At 37.2% G+C, this 16,750-nt stretch overlaps 1 long non-coding RNA gene across 1 annotated transcript in view; it reads left to right on the forward strand.

The window, feature by feature from the left end:
• Positions 1-6: 6 nt before the first annotated feature.
• Positions 7-16,750, forward strand: part of LOC108445214 — a 51,736-nt gene continuing 34,992 nt past the window's right edge. Inside the window, exon 1 of the long non-coding RNA XR_001859984.1 lies at positions 7-472. This is a non-coding gene — a long non-coding RNA (uncharacterized LOC108445214). The remainder of the gene's footprint in view (positions 473-16,750) is intronic.

Genomic DNA, 16,750 nt, shown 5'->3' on the forward strand with positions numbered 1-16,750 from the left:
GGCCGAGACGCTGCTCCCGGCACAGCGGGCCGGTCGGAGCCGCGTCCAGCCTGGCCTTGAGTGCTTCCACGTGTGGGGCACCCACGCCTTCTTCAGGCAACCTGTGCCAGTGCCTCGCAGTAAAGAGTTTCTTGTTTAGGTCTGGGCTAAACCTGCCTTCTTTCAGCGTAAGGCCATTTTCTCTTGCCTTGTCACTTCATGCCCTTGTGAGAAGTGCCTGCAATTTTCTTGTAAGGCCCATCTGAAGAGTGCGGTACGGTCTCCCTGGAGCTTTCTCTTCTCCAGGTTGAACAGCCTCAGCTCTCGTCTCAGTCCAGGAGAGGTGCTCCAGCCCTGGGATTAACCTAGGGGCCCTCCTCTGGGCTTGTTCCAGCAGCTCAAGGTCATTCTTGTGTTGGGGGCTCCAGAGGCGGGCAGAGGGGCTTGCGCTACTGTGGAATACAACAGCCCAGGCTGGTCCCTGCCCAACAAGGTGAGATTTAGGTTTCAGGTGTGGTTGCACAGTCCTCTGGTATTCATGTGGGCCTTGTTACCATTACTTAAAAAGCAGTGACTGCAGCACAAAGGAGAGGTGATGTTGACTCAGAAGCACTTCTTAAATGAAGACCTGGTCATACAAATGTTGCTCACTATATCCTAGCGTTGCCGGGTTGTTGGGATTTAAGGAGTAAGACATGTAGACTAGAAGAATGTGTGACTAGTTTTGACAGCTCATAGATGATATGGCTTAAAGTAACAAGATTGTTTGGTGTAAACACATATAAGCAGTTTGCAATAGAAGAGAAATAGGATGTAAAAACTCTATATTGAGAGTATTTTGTAATGTGTGGTGAAGTCAATCTTCTGAAAGTCTCTTCAATTCTCTTTTCTGCCCTCCATTACATAACACATGTTGGTATCTGCAGATAGGCAGTCATTTTGAGATTACCATGACTGTACACTACATATCACTCTGGGCTTCTGTGTATATTTTACTCTTCAGGTTGTAAACTGTTTGTGATGAGAACCATGCTTTGCTTTATGATTCAACATTTGGTTAACTACCAATTGAGTCTTGAGTATGGACCCTGAAGTTCAACAAATAATGTGTGCCAGTAATTGTAATCATTATTTACAAAACCTTTTCAGTTTTAAATGATAGCTGTTTATTTAAAACATTTAGAAAAGCAACAGCAAAGCACTGCAGAACAGAAATAATCTTAGTTTTACTGTTCTTTTGCTGTGACTGCTAAACAGAAATGAGCAAGTATTTCCTGTATTAAGCCATTTTCCAAGGAGAGATTGACTAGGGCATTGTAGAAGTTCGACATCGTGTTACTGGACTAGTTTTGCATTTTGCTTGCATGTTCATGAAAGAAATATGTTAATGCCTGTGTATGAGTCACTTATTAATGTTGCTGCTTTATAAATCTATGGATATACCTACCCATAAAACTTTACTTTGAACTGTAGGCCAAGTCCCAAAGAGCACTGAAACTCTTCCATTTTTGTGGAAGTGGACCAGGGCTTTGCACTCCACAGAAACAGTGCAGAGGGTAATGTAGAGTTTGAGCTTTTGATGACCAGTAAGTTAAATGACAGTCATCATTAACAGCACCTTCACTTTGATCCGAGTTCCTCAAGTTTTGCAGTGAATGCTGTGTCATGGGTCTCAATTTTGTTTATTCACCGATTTTAGTTTTGTCATGTGCTTTTATTTGATGCTGGAAAATACATGTATGTATACCTGCACAAGGAGTGATAGTCTGTATTCTTAAAAAAATCAAATGGCATATTAGAAGGGTATTTACTGAGTTTCAGATTCCTTGGACAATGTTTAAACACCAGTTTGATGTTCATAGGTTAAAGGCAATGACAAAAAGCAGGGATTGGGGAAAGAGGATAAATCAATACAGACAAACTTTTGTTCCATGATAGGGTCACACTCGAAAGTGTGAAGGGGGAGGGTGAAAATGGAGTAGTAACTGAAGAAGTTGAGACTAGTTGTGCAGTTTTCAGTGATTTTTTGCTCACTGAATGGCTGTGAAGGACAAAGTATTTTAAACAGCAACAATACAGTAGTGATAAATATTATTCTATTCCTTTTGATCAAAGTCCTGTGTTTACTTAATGGTGTCAGGTCTCTGTAGATAAGAGAAAGTGACAGTGCTTGTGGACTATCAGCTGGCATTAATTTTGAACCTTGTCCAACCTGCTCAGGAAAATGGCTCTAGAAAAATACCTCACAAGGAAAATAAAAACTCTTTGTGCCTACCGTTCCCCTTATAACTGAATCCATATTTTTGAAGTGAAAGGAATTCAAGCAACCCTGCTTCTTGTGGTGAATATTAAGGGGAATATTCTCTGTGGGCTTTAGGGGAAGATATACCAAAAGATCCAAACTGAGTTTAGTTAAATATTCTGGTGCTTTTTTTTTACTCTTAAGTTACAGAGTAATAGAATGGTTTGGGTTGGGAAGGTTCTTAAAAGGTCATCTAATCCAAATCCCTGAAATATGCAGGGACAACTTCATCCATGTTAGGCTGCTCAGAGCCCTGTCCAACCTGACCTTGAATGATTGCAGGCATGAGGCATCCACCAGCTCTCCAGGTAGCCTGTTTCAGTGTGTCACCACTATTATCATAAAAAAATTTCTTTCCTATATCTGGTCTGAATCTACCCTCTTGCAGTTTAAAACTATTACCCTTTGTCCTATCACTGTAGACCCTACTGAAAAGTTTGTCCCCATCTTTCTTTACACCCTTGTTAAGTATTGGAAGGCTCCCTGGAGCCTTCTTTGCCGGGCTGAACAGCCTCACCTCTCTCAGCCTTTCCTCACAGGAGATGTGATTCAGCCCTCTCATCATTGTCGTGGCCCTCCTCTGGGTCCATACCAAAAGGACCATATTGGTCTTGTGCTCAGGACCCCAGAGGTGGATGCAGTACTCCAGGTGGGGTCTCACCAGAGTGGAGTAAACGGGCAGAATCACTGCCCTTGGCCTACTGGCCACATTTCTTTTGAAACAGGGTATGTTTGGCTTTCTGGGCTGCGAGAAGACATTGCTGGCTGATCTCCAGTTTTCCATTCACCAGTATCCCCAAGTCCTTCTTGGCAGGACTGCTCTTAATACCTTCATGCCCCACCCTTTATTGATACTGAGAGTTGCTGTGACCCAGGGGCAGGACCTTGGACTTGGCCTTGTTGAACCTTGTGAGATGTTCAACATGGAGAGTGAACCTATGGGCTCACTCCTTCAGTTTGTGCAGCTCCCCCTGGATGGCATCCCAATCCCATCCCTTGGGTGTGTCAAACACATCTGTTGGCTCTTCATGTCATCTCCAAATTTGAGGCTGCACTCAGTTCCCCTGTCTGTGTCACTGATGAAGATATCAAACAATACTGATACCAATACAGTCCCCTGAGGGACACCATTCATCATGGCTCTCCATCCAGTAGTTGAACACTACTCTCTGAATGCAGCCATCCAGGCAATTCCTTACTCACCTGATAGTCCACCCATAAAATATTCTCTCCAACTTAGAGAGACAGATGTTGTAGAGGAATGTGTCAAAGGCTTTACAGAAGGCCAGATAAATGACATCTGTAGCCCTTCCCCTGTCCACTGATGGAATCGCTTCATCACAGAAAGGCCACTGCATTGGTCAAGCAGAACTTGCCCTTGGTGCAGCCATGCTGGCTGTCCCAAATAACCTCCCTGTTATAGTTCAGTAGCTCAGTAGTCCCCAGGTTCATCCTTTCTATAAATAGCATCTCCCTGGAATACCATCCCAGCCTTTGAGAAATAGCACAAAAGGTAAGGAAATGTCCCATCAAATCTCTTTTCCACTGCATACATTACCCTGAAGTGTGTGTAAATATACTTCATATGGATTTTCCTGAAATGAAGTAGGTAATTTTGCTCTGATGCCACCAGTGCAGTATGATTTTTAGGCTTGAACTTGACTCTAAGTTGAAGCTCTGAAAAGCCCTCAGGATTTTGAGATAGATGTTTTGTGTACTCCTGAAGGTAGAAAAAATTCTGTGTACATGTGAAGCAGTCTCATTCAAGGGAAAGCAAGCAACAAATTTAAAAATGCAATATAGGAAGAATTAGCTTTTAAACTGGGGACGTAAGTGCCTTCAAAATAGCACAGTTCAGTGATGTCACCTTTCCAGTTGCAAGGCCCAACTGAGCTGGTTTAATGTGCTTATTTAGTTGTCAGTGTTTTTCAGAATCAAAGTGTATGTTAGCAAACAGAAAGTTTCTAGCTGACAGGTTCTGAATTTTCCAAGCGGAAGTAAGGATTAACTAGTAAATACATTTTCTTTGTGGCTCAGCCTGAAGAATAGCCTGGAAGACCCTTACTGGGAAAGAATATCAAGTCTCATTAAGTTGCATCTTGCATCAAGATTTCTGTGATGGCATGTAAAAGGTTAGCATGACTTATATCACTGGCATTACATTTCAGTGGACAGAACAGAGCAAATTATTAGTCTTGGGACCTCTTGAAAATGAATGTGATGAAAGAGCTGCAGAGGAACAAAAAGTAATAAATTAAAATCAGGGAAAGGAACAGTGCAGATAGGAGAATAATGCAACAGGAGAAGAAAGAGAAATTGTGATAACATGTAAGGGAGAGGTTTCCTGACTGACCAAGAGTGAAAGAGACAATGTGATAGTTAATAAAATGATAACTACTAAACATGCTTACAATACAAGGTGTTACTCTGCCTTGCTTTTTCTGCTGACATAACAGGGAGTTTCAGTTTAGGTTGAGAAACTTAGGCATCTATGCTTACTCTCTAGCCCATGGATGACCAATAAAAATAAGGCATGGGCTTCTATCAGGAATTAGATTTGCCATGAGTAGAGAAATGGCGAAACATGGAGTGTATCAGTAGTTTGCTAACAGTCCTGGAAATAAAGTAGGAAAATGCCGGTCTATCTGTGGGTCCTTCTTGAGGCTGAGGGAATAAATGTCCTTGGAGAAAGTATCTATGGTCTGATGTATCAAGATGAAAAGAGCACTTTTTTCCAATGGAAAAACTTGGCAAACTGTCCCGTTCCAGCTTATTTTACCTCCCAAGTTTAGTTTTCAGTGGAACAGAAGTAAACTTCAGTTTAAAGAAAAAAATTCTCTTTAGAGACAATAAGACAGCACAGACAGTACTGTCGTACTGAGGGAAAATCTATAACAACATAATAGATGTAGTTCTCACAGCCTTGCTGCTGCTTTTAATTCATAAATGTTTTATGCAATTGAGAGGAAATTTAGTCAGCATTGCTAAAATAATTCTATTGATAGATCTTATAATGTCACCTGTCACACCTTTGTAAATTACCCTGCGTAGAAGACACAGCACATTTATTCTCAGCAGTCTTCACATTGAATTCAAGAGTAAAGAGAGGGCCCTTATTCTTATCCCTCTTCACCAATGCTTTTGAAATGCTACAGGAACATTATAAAAGGCAAAGGCACTTGGATTGTATTTACAGTACTGTCAGCCTGGAGTAAATGAGATTAGAAGTACTCTCTGTAACTAGAGATTGTGTTGAGTAGAGTATTGGGAAGAGGAAGTGGGTCTGGAAACTAATTTACTAACATTCTTGCCAGCCTGCTTTAGGCATTGTGTTTAAGGTGTCATTCTTCCTCCACTATTTTTAGTGTTGAGAACAGATTTATTAGAAGTTTCCTTTTCATCCTTGAAAAAAGTGATGTTTTGGGAATTTTGCAAGCATTCTGAGAATGGGATATTTGGCTTGGGAAGGTGATTATTGCTTAACTGGATTACTGGATTGCTGATCTTGGCCTAGGAAATACCTGTGGTCTGATGTGCTTCTTTCTTATACTTTTCTTCAATCTTTGTCAGTTTCATACATTGAAAAATAAAATACATTCAGAGTTTCTGTTGCTTTTACTGTTAACATTCTTTTCAAAAGCATCCTTGAAAATAGTTTATTATCACCAAATATATTTGGTACCAGCAGTTCTTGTGGATGCTTGACAATACAAATATGATTTTATTGAAACAGCCGCTAAAGAAGTAAGAATAGGTAATATTGATGCCGTTTATTTATTGTCTTGGTATGGACAGGAATATTTAAAGCCATCAAACACCAACATCTTTCTTTGACAGCATGATTTAATCCTATCTATGTGTCGCCTTAAGAAGAGCTGAGTATAAATAAAGAAAGCTCGACTTACCAGTTTCAGTTAAGACACATATAGCTGTGGGAAAAAGACAGTTCCTCAAAACATTGTGAAGTAGAGTAGGTAACCTGAGTTCAGAGCTGCACATGTATTAGAGAAGAAAGAGAATGTGTGTTAAGAATTAAAGGTTGGGTTAAACTGTAAGAACTTCAGCATGCAACAAAGTCCCCCTCAGTCTGGCTTTCTGAACAAAGCCTTGTAATCTAAAATAAAAACAATGGCTAGACTGAGAAATACAGACAAGGGGTTACCTGTACTTTCTAGAAAGATCTCTGTGTATGTATGTTGTATGTACAGTGTGGGACTTCCTTTGTATAAGATGAAAATTGTGCTCTATATTGTATTAGTTTGAAAACAAACCAGTGGGAGACTCCCAAGTCAGAACTACAATTTAATTGGAAAATTAAAAATAAAGGCAGAAAACAGTGGCTTAAACTGACAGTCAGGATACAACCTGACACCTTGTTGGTCAGAGTGGCAGTAGCAGTCAGATTAAATGGTGGCTGCAGTCCTTCTGAAGTGATAGATACGATTCTGTTGAAGTAGTGACCTGTAGAAGGGTCTGGTCTTCCTCTGATGGTCCAGTGGTGGTTAAGAAGCTCTTGTCCTCTGGGAATCCAGCAGGAAAGGCTGGCTTTGGTGTTCCAAACCTCAGAGTATATCCAGGTAGGAATGCTCAGTTCCTCCCCCTGAGTGGAGCATCTCTCGATGGGATGATGTAATTTATGAGTCATGCAGTGAGGCCTTGATGGCCCATTAGCAAAAGATGTCCTCTGGAGGGAATTATCAGGGATGAGTCATGAAGGAGATAGGGCACACTGCCCCACCTGCTTTGACAGCTTATGAAGATGGTGATAGACAAAAGAATACATACTTTTGCTTGCCTTACATTGTAACCTAAGATACTTATTTTGGGATTAAGAAGCATCACATCAAGAGACGAAATTTACTAATGTGAAGGTCAGTCCTGAATCTTTGTTTAGGATCAAACTTAACAGTTTGGTCTTTGATCTGAGAATAAGGTCTGTGAATTGCATAGGAAAACTAAATGGTGACTCAGACATTGGAGTTCTTTCATCAGATTTGATGAGACAGCTAAGAATTATAAGTCTAAAATAAACCACCTAATTACAGGTAGTGGTTAAGGTCCCAATTAAAAGGATGGGAAAATTGCATACAAAATTACACTTTCAAAATTAGAACAAGACGTTTGGACAGCTGAAATAATATAAATATATATAATAAGCTAAATAGGTGTCTTGCATTTTGTATAGTTATTAATCCGTAAACCACATTAGAAAAAGCTTTTTAAAATTAGAGCATAGAAATTGTCTTTATAGATGGAAGAAAAAAGACATGCAGAAAAAAAGTGATTATCAACAATATTTTCAGTGAAGAATTTCAGTTGTAGTAAAAATATTGATCATCCCTTGTTTCCAGGAGAAAATTAGAAAATAAATCCTAAAATCTGGAGTTGTGTGCTAGACTTCACTTACAAAAGGTGTTGAGGACAGGAACAGATCAGATCCTGCATAGTGAATCATGTGGTGAAACTCATCGTGTGTTTGCAGCATATGTGTTTACATCAAATTATGTGTGTTCCTTTTATGGTCAGTCAGATACTTTTGAACACAGTTCATGTCATGGTAATGCAGGTATCTAAAAGTAATCAGGTAGATCTCATTCCAGACAACATTTTACTTTCTGTTGTCTATTAAAGGAGTCTGAAAGATGCTCCCATTGCAGTTGTGCCCGCATTAGACCACCTGCATCCCGTTCTCAGCACAAAAACATGCAACAGCTGCAAACTAGGAACCTGTAGTTTTAGTAGATGTTTGAACAGAGAAAAAGCATGGGGGAGCACTCATGAAGTTCTAGTCTTTACCATATTTTACATTTCTGGGCTGTTCAGCAGATACAGCCTAAAGGCCTTTCTTGTCCTTTCTGGTTAAGAATCTGGTAGGTTGAGCTGGCAGGTCCAACACAGAACTGATGCCCAAAGAAAGTGATACAGCAAAATTGGAAGACAAAATGGAAATATCTCAAGAGGCTGTGTTTAAACCTTCAACCAGTCCACTGTCATTCTAAAGTAAAAAAAGTGAAGCTGGCAGAAGCAGGTTCCATAATTGCAAGAAAATGAAGTCTTTTGCAAAGTCTACTATCAGTTGTGATAATAAAATGATACTTATATAGTATATATACAGCTGACACAAAGTAAGGTGAAGTGGTCTTTACCTCCACCACAAATTCAAGGAAGGAGTTTGTATCAACATAAAGAAAAATAAATTCATGTATACATGTCAGTAGTAAAGACTGATGTTGACAATCAAGAGTTTCTTTAGAAAGAGAATTTTATGGATACTGTGGCAATAAAGAATACCTGTGTTGTATTGTTAGCTTTTCTCCAAGCAGGAGTAATTTTGTGTTCTCTGGTGTTTTTCATACTTGATTCTTCCCAAATGGTAATTATAGGATAGAAAAGTTGTCAACTGAAAAACTGGAAGACCCAAAGGAGAGTGCAGGTGGTGCCTGCATCGAGATTTCCCCATTGCACTGCTGGTAATTTACTCATGTAATAGCAGTGGGGCCTAGTAGCAAATAGGGGAAAATGCAGTAACTTTTCCCTATTCATTTAGAAACATCCAGAATCAGAATTTTAAAATCAATACCTTAGTCTAGGTACCCATTTCAATTTGCACTGAGCTGACAGAAGTTATATGTGAAGCACACATTCTTCCATTTTATTTGTTCAGAACATACATTAATTTAGAAACAATACTTTTGCCTAGTACAGAGATTTAAAGGGTGGAAAAGTTTTATAACAGCCGGAGTTGAAATAGTGTCCTTTTTCAATGGTTGCTGCATGGTTGCAAAATTTCATCTGTGATACTGGTCTTCCCTCTCTACTTTACAGACCAGCACAGAAACACAGAACAAAAATTCTCTCAAAGAAAAATAATTTTATAAAAATGAGCATTCATTTTGTAGATAATTATTATCTGGTTTATCTTCCAGTCCTCTGACTTGCAGCTTCGATATGCATGATGATATTGTTGAAGTTATGATTGCTAAGGAGACACAAATCAAAGGCCTATGTAACTAATCCCCAGATTATTTGTTCTGCCCCTGGGCTGCATACCTGCAGACTTGTAAAACAATGTGGGATTAAGATCTGATAAACTTTCTGGCTTGGTTTAAAACAAATTAAGGCAGCAGACACTCCAAAATGAGTTTCCATCCCCTTAGTTTTAACCAATCTCTTTCCACCAATAGGGACAGATAGATACGTAGATATAAGTGAAAAAAATAACAGTTTAGAACAAACAAACCCTGAAATAGCACCAGGCAAGAAAAAAATAACACTAATAATCCATTTTTCTTGATGTTTCAGGTATTTCTGTATATAATAGATATCAGAATCTCAGCATTAACCTGAATTTACACTTCTTGAATGAAAAATATTTTACTTCTGGATTTCTGTTTAATTCAAAATTGATAGGGCATTGCCTTTCCCATTCTCCTTAACAAAGAATACCACTGTATTTACATCTATGAATATACAATAAACAATAGGAACAATAGTGATACCTTTCAACTGATATTAATAAAAATATTTTTATTTTATTTTCATTGCTTCTTTTAGTGTGATTGGGTAGTTAAAAGTGCAAATTGTGTATGTCAATTCTTAGATTGCCAGCTGTTTTCTTATGAACAGTTTCTACAAGTACATGTTTTGCAGAGCAAAATTGTCCCTTGTAGAGAATGATCTTTCAAAATCAGATGGTAGTTTGTGTCCTCTTGGTTTTACACCCTTAATTTTCTTTGTCCCTTATTCCCAACTCTACCAAATGAACATATTATTCAGACTAGAAACAATGACAGAAATGTCAGTTTCTCATCTATCAAATATATGGCTCTTTTAATTCTGGTAGGCTTATGTCTGTAAAAAGATTTTATTCATTTTTTACTTTTTAAGTGATGTAAATAGACCAATCCATATGAGTATCATGGTAGCATACTAGTTTCAGTCCCTACAGCAGTTGTTCACAAATGTTAAGTGTGTACTGACGTCTGGGATGTTATACTCTTACATATCTAGAGAGATGTAAAATGTTTTAAAATTACAGTAATCACATTTTACCTATTTGTAGACAATACTGGTATTAAACATTCAAAACTTCTAAATCTAGGCCACATCTAGAAAAATGTATTTTTGTAGTTTAGGTTTTTAGTTCTATAATGGTAATGTATTTATCAGTTTCCTCCACAGTTGTTTCATGATGAAATCTGTTAATATATTATTGCTATAAACAACTATATTAGAGTGTAAATATACAGACTAAGTGCTGGGTCCTGCACTTTGGCCACAACAACCCTTGCAGTGCTACAGGCTGGGGGCAGAGTGGCTGGACAGAGGCCAGGCAGAAAGGGACCTGGGGGTACTGGTTGGTAGCAGGCTTATCATGAGCCAGGGGCATCAGGCTGGACAGTGTGCCCACATGACCAAGAAGGCCAGTGGCATCCTGGCCTATCAGCGGTAGCGTGGCCAGCAGGACCAGGGAAGTGATTCTCCCCCTGTGCTGGGCACTGCTGAGGCTGCACCTTAAATTCTATGTCCAGTTCTGGGGCTCCCAGTTTGGGCAGGATATTGAGGTGCTGGATTGAGTCCAGAGAAGTGCAATGGAGCTCTTGAAGGATGTGGAACACAAGTCCTATAAGGAGAGGCTGAGGAAGGTGGGATGTTTATTCTGGAGAAAAGGAGGCTCAGGGGAGACCTTATCACTCTATAACTGCTTGAAAGGAGGTTGTAGCCAGGTAAGGGTCAGTTTCTTCTCCCAGACAACCAGCAAGGGGACAAGAGGACACAGTCTTTAGCAGCGCCAGGGGAAGTTTAGGCTGGACATAAGGAGCAAGTTCTTCACAGAAGGGGTGGTTGGGCATTGGAATACGCTGCCCGAGGAGGTGTTGGAGTCACCAGCCCTGGAGGTTTTTAGGAAAAGACTGGATTGTGGCATTCAGTGCCACAGTCTAGTTGACAAGGTGGTGTTAGGTCTTAGGTTGGGCTCAATATCTCAGAGGTCTTTTCCAAACTAGTTGATCTGTGATTCTGTAATTCTGTGTGTGATTGTTTATGAATGTATCCATATATTTACACATAAAGATCAGTCCAAATCCCAATGAAGTAAAGTAGGTACTAAACTTATATTAAAAAAAATTAAAGCCTCTGCCATTAAATTTTAGACATAACTGCACTTCAGCTTTTACAATTAGCACTATGGCATATAATTTTATTAATAATTATTTCTTTTATTTTTAATCTTCTTGTACTAGGCCAGATTCTTTCTATATACCTTAACTATAATCATTCTATACTCTGATATGTTTAATATTGTAGAAGATCAAGGAGCAATGTTTGCAGAAACTTTAAGAAGTCAGAGGATAGCTTCAAACATGAAAATACAAAAGTTCTTACTGTAAAACTGCTGGTTAAATCACTGAGTGCTTTACCTGAACATGGGATGAATGAAGTAAACCTAGTCTGGAATATTTGTTTGTTTGCCAAGTCTTACTTCAGAGGTGTTTGATTTCTTCAATTTCAATTCCCGACTTTTTTCCTGAGTAATTTTTGTTGGTTTATTGAAAATAATCATATATACATGAAGATAATACCCAAAAAAAGTACTAAACCTAGAATTAATATTACAAATGTGAATCTTTTCATTGGGATTTATTTAATTGAACCTGATGCCAAGTTCTGTATTTCTGTGATATGTATAATAAAACTCTTCTGACCATTCCATCATTTATCTGGATACTCAGCCAAAATTAAGAACAATGGCAAATATATATGATGAAAAAAAAAATCTAAAGAGAAATCTGTATCAGTAATTATTCATCTGAATACAAAATACAGCCTGGTGTGCAAAAAATAATGGTTTGTCTTTACTGGCTGAATGGAGAAAGATGAATTGCGAGAACTGGAACAGAATAGCTGGAAAAGCCACAAAACCTAACATTTTAATGTTCTTCCCTTTACAAAATCTTTGCTTGCATGATGTGGAAAATCTGGGATAAAATGGTATCACAGCACTTCTAGAAAGTCTTATAGGAGCTGACCAAAAAGGGGAGGCTGTTCGCAAGTCAGTCTTGAGCAAAACAGAATAATTAATTCCAATGATTCTTATGGAATCACATAATAGAATCATGTTATGTCCAAAAATATTAAAATATACATAGTAATTTTTTAAAACAGCCATTGTTTAAGAGATCTTGAAGGAATTTCAAGTATTTTCTGCATATTTATTTTATAAAATGTTTAGTAGCTGGATCAAAGAATCATAACTCAGTAAGACAGATACACTAGGCAGTCCAGATTAAGAGATATTTAAAATCACTGCAATAGAAAATGAGAAAATTACAAGAGTTAAGTTAGCAGCATGACTTCTTAAAAAGAAAGTTGAGTTTCTTTTAGAAAATGATTTTTTCTTTTAGAAAAAATAGATCTTTTAGAAATTATTTACTTAACCACTCCTTCCATTTATGCATATGCAATAAAAAATAGGATAATGGTAGCTTTCAACTGAGATTAATAAAAATATTTACATTTATTGTTTCTTCTACTGGAATTGGGTATTTAGTTGATGAGGTATCAACTTGTAAACATTAAAAATGTCTTCTCCCTGAAATGAACACAGACTCTTACGTTTCTATGATGTCCTGGATCACAAACCAAAATACAAAAATGGAGAACTGGGGTAAAAGATTAGTCTTTATCATATCTAGAAGTTAACAACAACACTTCAGAATTTCTTACTAGATCTTTTGTTCGACACATTTATTGATCTTCAAAGGTCAAAAAGGAAGGAAGTAAAAATCTTGTGATAACACAAAGTCTTGAAGGTGTTTCTCTAGTTAAGTGATAGAGACCATTGTTTTCATGCTTGTCCAGTCTTGGTTATCAACTGATGTGTCTTTAAGCATGAATACTTGTGTCTATATAGTTCAAACTCTGATAATCAAAATATTTTCAGAAAAACTGTATTAACAAACATCTAAATAACTGATTGAGAAGGTTATGTAATTGTTGTATTGCCTGTATTAACAGTAATGTTTGATTCTTTTCTGCATTTCTTGACCGTAGGGATTTGATTGCTACAGCTTTTGCTTAGCTATGTTTAGCAAAATGAGTAAATGATGCCAAAATTTGATGGCAAGATATAGCACATGTATATACAGAAAGGTTATCATGAAAAGGTAAAAGGTAGCATTTTTATTTGGCATATATGAAAGTGGAGAATGCACAAGAAAGAAACCCCTGATCTTGATCGCTGATAGTCAGAAAACCCAAATCACACTGCAGATAAGTTGTACTATGGTCTCTCTTGGAGCTAATGGCATCAACAAAAAATTTATTTGACACCAGTTTCAGTTTTTTATTGGGCTTTCTGGCTCTCCTCAAGTCTTCCAGCTCACTAGCTGATTCATTCTTAAAGCCTTTTTGGGGGATTTATCTTAGCTGTTTTGAAGACTGGAAATTCTAACTTAAATTCCTCTTATGCGTCCAGCAATGGAAAATAATTAGATAGTTTATTCACTTCTTACATCAGTAGGAACAAGGTGCAGAAGAATGGGGTAGTTACATAAGTTTTTCAGGAAATGCTTCTACTGTTAGCCCAAAATGTAAATAAGGTTGAAAACATACTGGTTTTCCTCAAGGATTTAGAGTTCTGTCTGAATTTGTTAATGGAGAGTTCTTTTCTAAGATACCTGGTATATATCTGAAAATTGGGAAGATCTTGATCAAAATTACTTGAAATATTTCTGGCACATATTGAATTATATGCTTGTTTTTACAGAATGAGCAGTCATAATTGAAAAATGTATTGCAAATCAAGTAAAGTTATTTTGAGTTATTTCTCACAATATTGCATGTTTTTGATGAATTCTTAGCTCAACTACTTTATGTGTAGGTATGAATTCTAATTTTTTAAGATTACCTTTTTTTGTATTAATCCAGTGCTTGATGACATGAAACAGCTCTTAGCAGGAATCACTTAGGAGCTCTACAGAAAAGACTCTTCTTTCTTTTCTATTTTTCTTCTAATTTTAAGAGTGATAAAGCGATAGCATTCAATCTGTATTATTTTGAATCTGTATTATTTTTGTCCAGTAAGTTATTCCCAGGTTGGTGATATACTAGAAGTAATCTGATTTTTTTAATCGTACTCCTGGATGTATTAAGCAAGAAGAGACATAGTTTGTGTGTAAGAAAAACCCAGCAGAATGAGTTACTGTGACCAAAAGACCTCACCAGGAAACCAGAAAGCAAAACAGATGCAAGCAGAAAAGCACTGACTTGCAGAGAATACATTTTTTATGCTGTGATCGATGGAGATTCACAGACAGTTGATAAAACCTCAAAGCACCTCTGTAAGTCAGGTCTGTCTTACTACGTTATTTTTTTATGATGAAAATCCAGGTTTCTTCTCCAAATTGGCAGAATGAGTAGTGGCCACAGGAGCAGTTGCATGCCAAAGTCCTGTATTGCCAGGCATCCCTAAACCCAGTAAAGATCTTGACTGACATATTAGGCTAATTGCAAGTATGCTGTTTTTAAATACTATGTATTCTCTTTTCTGAGGGATTTGCTGCCTTGTTCATGCATGAGGAAACAAAAGGTCAGTAAAAGGGTTACTTCGTGGATATAGTTATGCAAGACAGGGAGAGGACTAAATCCTGGTCTTAGTTTGATTATTATGTTTGCCCTGGTTGTTGCTAGTATATTTTAGTTACTCTTAATTGGGGGTTACTCTGTGGAAAACAAACATGTAGTAGTCTTCCTTTTCTAAATAAAAAAATATATTAACATCATGACAACTTTTTTTCTGCTTCTCTGTAAAAGCATGAAGAGTACAAACAGTCACATCTTTCCCTGGTGCCCTCTCTCTCTCTCTCTCACTCTCACTCTCTCTCTTCCCCCTCCTTTCCCCACGCTACTGTTGTGCAATTTGCAGGACCTAGGGGAAACTATGTATTTACCTGCCTCTTTTGATTATATCTAATCTATTAGATATATATCTCTATATCTATTAAAACCATTATTATATCTAATCTATTTGATATATATCTCTATATTCTATTAAAACCATTGTAGGAAAAAAAAAAAGATTGGAAGATGGAGGGAGAAGAACAGGAAAGAAAAACTTCGGTTAATATTATCTTTTAAGCCCCATGTCAAAGACCATTCTAATAATATGTATCAAAAACCTCTACACCACTCATATCACTGAATGTGATGAAGTTTGGATCACATTTCAATTTTAGAATTGTAGGGAATTTGCAAACACACAGAACAGTGTGAATGACATGTTGAAATTTTGTCTCAAAGCACTGATCTATGTGCCAAAATCTCTGCATCTTAAGAAATGTTATTGCTTTGATAATCTAAAGATAACAGCAAACAAGAGAAGTTTTATGGGGAAGGAAATACATGTTTTATTGTTCTAGTTTATATAGAGGAGAAAACTGTGAGATTTGGCAGAAATAAATGGCTTTTTTAGTTATATGCAATAGAAGATTAACCGTAAAGATGCAGACCAAACACAGTGGAATAATTCACAATTCACTCATGGCCTTTAATGTAAGAACTACTAACAAAGAGGTAATAGATGCAAGAGAATAAAGTTCTGTTAAGTTAAATAAAAAACCTGTTCCATGAAATTCTCATGTCCAACCTAATTCACAAAATTGTACAAATATATGGTTAACTTTAAGGTTAGACTTTCATTAATGGAACACATATTTAAGTATTTGGTTGCCTAAATATGTCTTTTTAAGTTACGTTTTTAAAGTTTTAGAGGGGCAGAACCAGAAATAAGAGCTTCATTAAGAACTTTCTTTGCTTTCTGCATTCAAGAACTGAGGGGGGAGAAGAAGTGAATTTTTGGCCCTTCATATATCCTTACACTTAAAATATAAGTTATGTGATATCTTAAAAATACTAATTAAAAAAATAATCATTTAAATGAGCAGTCCATAGAATGTGGTTTCTCATATAGTGTCCTGATGCTTGTACTTGCATTATAAGAGAGTAGGAGAGGAGTTAAAGGAAATAATGACTCATCCAGATTGGTAGGATCCTAGATAAGAGTAATGAAATAAAATCTCTGGTTTCCTCATTTTCTGTTGTACTTAAAATGAATCTCCAGACTATTTTTAAAGTGCTATGTACTGTTCCTGACACTGAAGAGAATGTAGCAACAAAAAAAGTGAAAAGAAACTTACACAAAATACTTTTTTCCAGAATAATCTGCCACAGGTAGCGCAGTATTTCAATTTGGACCATGTAGTTCATAGCAGAAAACAAACAGGACAACAGCAATACCTGATTGAAGAACAAAAGAAATTAAAAGAGAATCTTTGGTAAGTTCTTTAATACAAACATAGGCTCTCAGTACTGCTGTCATAAGGATATGATAAAAGAAAACATATATACACAAAAAAATCTCGTGTTCCTTATCCTTAATTAAGCTCCTCAAAAGAGTCAAATCTTGTACTG

Source organism: Corvus brachyrhynchos, unplaced genomic scaffold (assembly GCF_000691975.1).
Source record: "Corvus brachyrhynchos isolate BGI_N302 unplaced genomic scaffold, ASM69197v1 scaffold90, whole genome shotgun sequence".
Lineage (NCBI taxonomy): Eukaryota > Metazoa > Chordata > Aves > Passeriformes > Corvidae > Corvus > Corvus brachyrhynchos.